We start from the raw sequence: 6,000 nt of genomic DNA on the forward strand, positions 1-6,000 counted from the left end.
TTCCTATTCCTCTGGTTTCTGTTGCAGGACCTTCAGTATCCTTACAACCGTGGGGACCAGGCTCCAGATCATGCGCTATCACTGGGAGGGAGCTCTATATCCTCAGCTCAACCTCCAGCTTCTCTCTACATGTCTACACTCTTTGCCCTCCTCACACTAACTGACTAATTTCACCTCCTGGCCCCCCAGAGAGAAGCTCTTCCCCTTAGTATTGGTTCCGAGCTCCCTCTGCTGGCCTGGAGTGGTAACTGTGATGCATGACATGGTTAACTGTCAGAGAGACCCCTCATTGCTTCCAAGTCTGACATCACCCTCCCTAGGAGGAAGGTAATGCCAGTGTGGCGACCATACTCCTGAGGGCGCCACATTTTAGTCCAGGTATAGGAGGAGATCCCTCAGGAGAACATCCGCAACCTCATTAGGAGCATGCCCAGGCGTTGTAGGGCAGTCATACAGGCAAGTGAAAGCCACACACAATATTGAGCATCATTTTGACTTGTTTCCACTTTAATTTTGTCTTGTTTCCACTTTCATTTTGGGGGTCTCTCCAAATCCAGGCCTCCATTGGTTCAAAAATTTGATTTCCTTTGATGATTTTTGTGTGCTTATGTTGACAGCACATTCATCTTTGTACAGAATAAAATATTCAATGAGAATGTTTCATTCATTTAGATCTAGGATGTGTTATTTGAGTGTTCCCTTTAGTTTTTTGAGCAGTATATATTATCCTTATGCTCTCGATTATATGTTGGGTGTAAGTGAAGGTGGAGAATAAATAGGAGATAAAAAAGAAAATATGAAAAATTAGATATGGAAAAGAAGAGAAAATAAAAGGAAAAAATGAAGAAAAAATGAAAGAAAAGGATGAAATAAGGAAGAAAACTATCAGAGAAGAGATTTCAATCATTCAGAGGAATATTTTTTATCATTCATTTTTTATTTCCTTCCTTCTTGTTTATTCATGGGTCCAGTACCACTTAGTTTTAATTTCTTGCTTTTTTCACTATGTCTCATTATTCATTTTCTGTGATATTGCATTGGGCCACTATGTACAGTATATTGACTAACAAGCATTGGCATTAGTGATGGGTGAGCACTAACATGCTCGGGTCGAGCAAATTGGAATGCTCAGGTGCTCGACCCGAGCAATGAGCCCAATGTAAGTGTATGGGAAACTCGAGTATTTTTCCGGCAGCTCCACCGACGGTCTGCAGAAGGGCTAGAAATTGCGCAAATCGATGGGAACATTGTTCAAATGACATGGGAAGAGCATGGGGAAGACCCCTGGAAGCATTTGTGACTTCCAGGTCACTGCTGTGAACAATGTTGTCAGAGTCTTACGCCACTTTTACAGACTCACAATACAACATACAAAGACAAAACCAAAATGAATTTTCCTGGGAAATATGTTAAGGAACATCCTTTCCAGGGTAATGACTTGTATATAAGGCAAAATAAATAACTAAAAACAAAAATGCTCTTCCACACATTGGGCTATGTTGACAAGTAGCGTTTTGATGCGTTTTTGAACCTTAGCATTGCTTTCAACCAAGACAGATGCATTCACTGGGAAATGTAATTTTAACATTTTACAACCTTATCTGACCATGTGGTGTGTGACACATCATCAGACATATCCTGATCCATTTATGAAGGAGGGACTCTGACAGTCACAAAGCCTATTTTTATAGGGCCATCAGGTGGCCTTTACAATTCTTAAAGGGCCAGCAGTTGGCCCTCACTATTTTTAGAGAGCCATCAGCCGGCTATGCTTTGTTGTTCCCATTATTATACAGTGGGTTTCCTATACTGTTACTGCAAATGCAGTGAGTGGTAGGGCTGCCCAAAATATGGACGCACCCCAATACTCCTTTGAAGAAATGTACTGGAGGGCCTCCTGAAAACAATGTTCCCATTATTAGGAAGTGGGTCTCCCATAGTGTTTGCCTATGCAGTGAATGCAAGGGCTGCCAAAAATTTGAGGGCACTGCAATATCCCTTGGAAGAGACGTGGAGGAGGGCCTCATAAAAAATGTTCCCATTAGAAAGGAACGGGACCCCTATACTTGTAATACCCATGCACTAAGCGTATGGGCTGACAAACATTTACCACTGGGGGGTATACATGAACATACTGTATAACCAATTTTTTTTACGGGCATCATAAACACTCTTTAAAAAAATTATGTGGGTGTTGCATCATGACCCAGGTCAACCTGGTGATATGGTGGTGGAGGATGAGGATCAGGAGAAGGAGGAGGACAACTGCAAATAGCCAAAATCAGGATTCGTATACCCATGTGTGGGTGTGAAGAGATGCATGGGAATAGACCGCCCAAAAAAAGACACTGGATTTGAGTTTTTGTTATGCTGCTATCATTCTGTGGTGTTGAGAAATCTGGCCCAATCCAGCTCTAGTTCATTTTTATAAGAGTTACCACACAGTCAGAAATCTACAAGCCATTAACCCTCGGACACTTTCAGACTCCCTACACTCATTACTGTCCCCAATCTCCTCTTTTTCCTCTACTGATCTGACTGTTCATCACTATAACGACACTCTTAGAAGCACCCTTGACCAAGTAGATCCCCTCACCCTCAGAACCTCCAAGCACAGAGTAAAACAGCCCTGGCTCACACCGCAAACTCGACTTCTCCAGCGATGCTCTAGGAGTGCTGAACGCCTATGGAGGAAAACGCACACACCAGAAGATTTCATCCACTTCAGATTTATGTTAAGAACCTATAACGTTGCCCTTCACATCGCCAAACAGACCTACTTCACCACCCTGATCTCCTCACTAGCCAACAAACCCAAGAAACTTTTTGACACCTTTCATTCCCTCCTCAGGCCGAAATCACAAGACCCTATCACAAATTTGGCCTCCCACTTTACAGAAAAAATAGTTAATATCCGTCAGGAAATCTGCTCCCAACCAACAAGTGCTGTGACTCCCATCCCTTCCTAGAATCTCGCCTGGCTCACTTTCCACATTTGATCCCATCCCAGAAGAAGTCTCCAGACTCCTCTCTTCCGCTCGACCGATCACATGCACTACCGAACCCATTCCATCACATCTCCTCCAGTCTCTCTCTCCAGTCGTCACAACTCACCTAACTGCAATCTTTAATCTCTCCCTCTCCTCGGGCATTTTCCCATCCTCCTTCAAACACGCCATCGTCACTCCATTACTAAAGAAACCCGCTCTCGACCCATCCTGCACAAACAACTACAGACCAGTCTTCAATCTCCCCTTCATCTCTAAACTTTTGGAACGCCTAGTTTACTAGGAGGACAGCAGCAAATAGCCAAAATCAGGATGCTTATACCCATGTGTGGGTGTGAAGAGGTGCATGGGAATAGACCTCCCAAAAAAGACACTGGATTTGAGTTTGTTATGCTGCTATCATTCGGTGGTGTTGAGAAATCTGGCCTAATCCAGCCCCAGTTCATTTTTATGAGAGTCAGCCTGTCAGCATTTTCAGTTGACAGGCAGATGTGCTTATCAGTTATAATTCCACCAAAAGCACTAAAAACCTACTCTGACAAAACGCTAGCGGCAGGGCAGGCCAGGACCTCCAAGGCGTAGAGAGCCAGTTCATGACACGTGTCCGCTTGGATACCCAATGATTATAAGGCACAGAGGATTCATGGAGGAAATTGGTTTGTTCAGCAAGGTATTCCCTCAGCATCTTCCCAAACTTTGCACTCCTTGTGAGAGTACCCCGCGCCTCTGGGCCTGTGCGATGGGAGGGTCTGAGATACTCTCCCAGAACATTGACAGTGTTCCCCTCCCTCTGCTGGATTGGAGTTGTGTCTCTTCTTGGTTGTCCAACAAACTGTGACCTCTGCCGCCAGCATTCTCAGATGGGAATTTTTTAATAATTCTGCAACAAGGGGCTTCTGGTACTGCCCCATTTTAGTAGACCTGTTCACCTCGGGAATAAAAGATAGAAAGTTCTTCTTGTAGCGTGGGTCTAGAAATGTCACCAACCAGTAATGACTGTCACCCAAAATTTTGATAATGCGAGGGTCACGGGAAAGGCAGTGTAACATAAACTCAGCCATGCGTGCCAGACTGCTAACAGGCAAGACTTCCTTGTCCTCACCAAGAGGACGACTGACCATGCTCTCCTCCTCCCTGTCCTCAGGCCAACCACGCTGAACAGATGTATGACACTTGTGCAGGTAGTACCATCTATAGCGCATGAAACTAGCTCCTGTTCTTCCTCCTCCTCCACCTCCTCTTTCTCAATGTCACCCAATCCATGTTGGGATGAGGTGAGGCTGGGCTGTTGTGAATTCTCTTACTTCTGAGTCGGGGCTCCCTCTGGTGGTTACTGTGGGTAGTGGAGCTGGCCGGATTGACAGAGGTCTGCCACCTGACGATGAAGATTGGAAATCTGGGGTTTCTGATTGGGAGTATTTAAGTGAGCAGGCTTCCCTAAATTGTTGCTGGTGATTAGTTTCTCCTGTGCAACTTGAGGTCTACTATCCCCTGCCTGATCCTGCATTTTTCAGTTAAGTTGTCTATTTGCTAATCCTTTGCATCTGATCTGGTTTTGCCTCTTTCTGCTTTGCTGTGAGGGTTCAGCATGCTCCCTGCTGGGGCTGTGCTGGACCCCACTCCATATGTTACAGCTTGTGTCAGTTTGTTCAGTCCCCTGTTATATTAGTATCTTTTGCTTTGCTGCCAGTTTACACCAGAATGCTGATACAGTGGGGGAGAGGTCGTGAGACCTCAGTGTTTTTTGTACATCAGACATGTTGGATTTTTTAGGGTTTTTGCGTAATTGCAGACAGTGTCTTTCCTTTCCTATCCTATGTAGACAGTTTGGGCCCCATCATTTGCTCAGTCTATTTTCTGCCTGTGTTTGTCCCTCATCTGGTCTCACCGACAATATATGTTTGTGAGCTATTTCTTGGGGTTCTACTCCGGGGCAATTTAGATTTCACCTTTCTTGCTTTAGGCCTAATTAGTTCTCCCGCTGTGTCGAGGCGTCTAGGGCATCGTAGGTATGCTCCACGGCTACTGTTAGTTGTGTTGTTAGGATTAGGAGTCTGCAATTCGCTAAGCGACCAACCTTTCTGGTTCCTGGTGGCCTAGCCTATTCCTGCCATCCTCCTCGGTGACCTGTTTGTAACACTGGGCTATGTGTAATCACCCTGTATGGCTCCTTGCTCCATCTCATCATGTTCCGCCTGCAATGCATCCTCTTTGATTGTGAGCAGAGATTATTTCGGAACACAGAGAAGCAGGACCGTGATGCTAATTATGGCTTCATCGTTGCTCACCATCTTGGTGGAGTCCTCAAAGTTTTGGAGGCTGCAGTGTAGAGTTCCAATGCGTGGGTACATCACACACCAGTCAGTGAGCCGGAAGCTGCAAATACTGCTGAAGCACGGCAAGAGTAGTGGAAGCTGTAACTGACTTTGTAAAAAGGGCACACGGGCGATGTACTTTGACAAGCAGATCGGCACCTCTGGGTAGGTGTTGAGAAACCGCTGGACAGCGAGGTTAAGCACATGGGCCAGGCATGGTACATGTGTGAACTCACCTCACCTCAGAGCCGCCACCAGGTTCCAGCCATTGTCACATACGACCATGCCTGACTGTAGGTTCAGCGGTGTCAGCCACAGATCTACCTGCTTTTTCAGAGCTGTCCACAGCTCTTCAGCATTGTGCGGTTTGTCACCTAAGCATATTACCTTCAGCACAGCCAGTTGCCGCTTGGTCAGGCAGTGATGCAGTACTTCCAGCTTGTGACTGATGTGGTCAGTTTGGAGATGGAGGCTGAAGAGGAGGAGGATGAGGTGCAGGAGCTGTAGACTGTGGGGCAACCCTGATTGACCTAGGGCCCGCAATCCTCGGCATCGGTAGGACATTTTCCATCCCAAGGTTCGACTGGGTCCCAGCTTTCACTATGTTAACCGAGTGTGCCGTCAGCGAGATGTACTGTCCCTGCCCACAAGCACTTGTCCATGTGTCCGTGGTTAGG

The sequence above is a fragment of the Dendrobates tinctorius genome, unplaced genomic scaffold, assembly GCF_039654945.1.
Source record: "Dendrobates tinctorius isolate UK_male_01 unplaced genomic scaffold, ASM3965494v1 ptg000044l, whole genome shotgun sequence".
Lineage (NCBI taxonomy): Eukaryota > Metazoa > Chordata > Amphibia > Anura > Dendrobatidae > Dendrobates > Dendrobates tinctorius.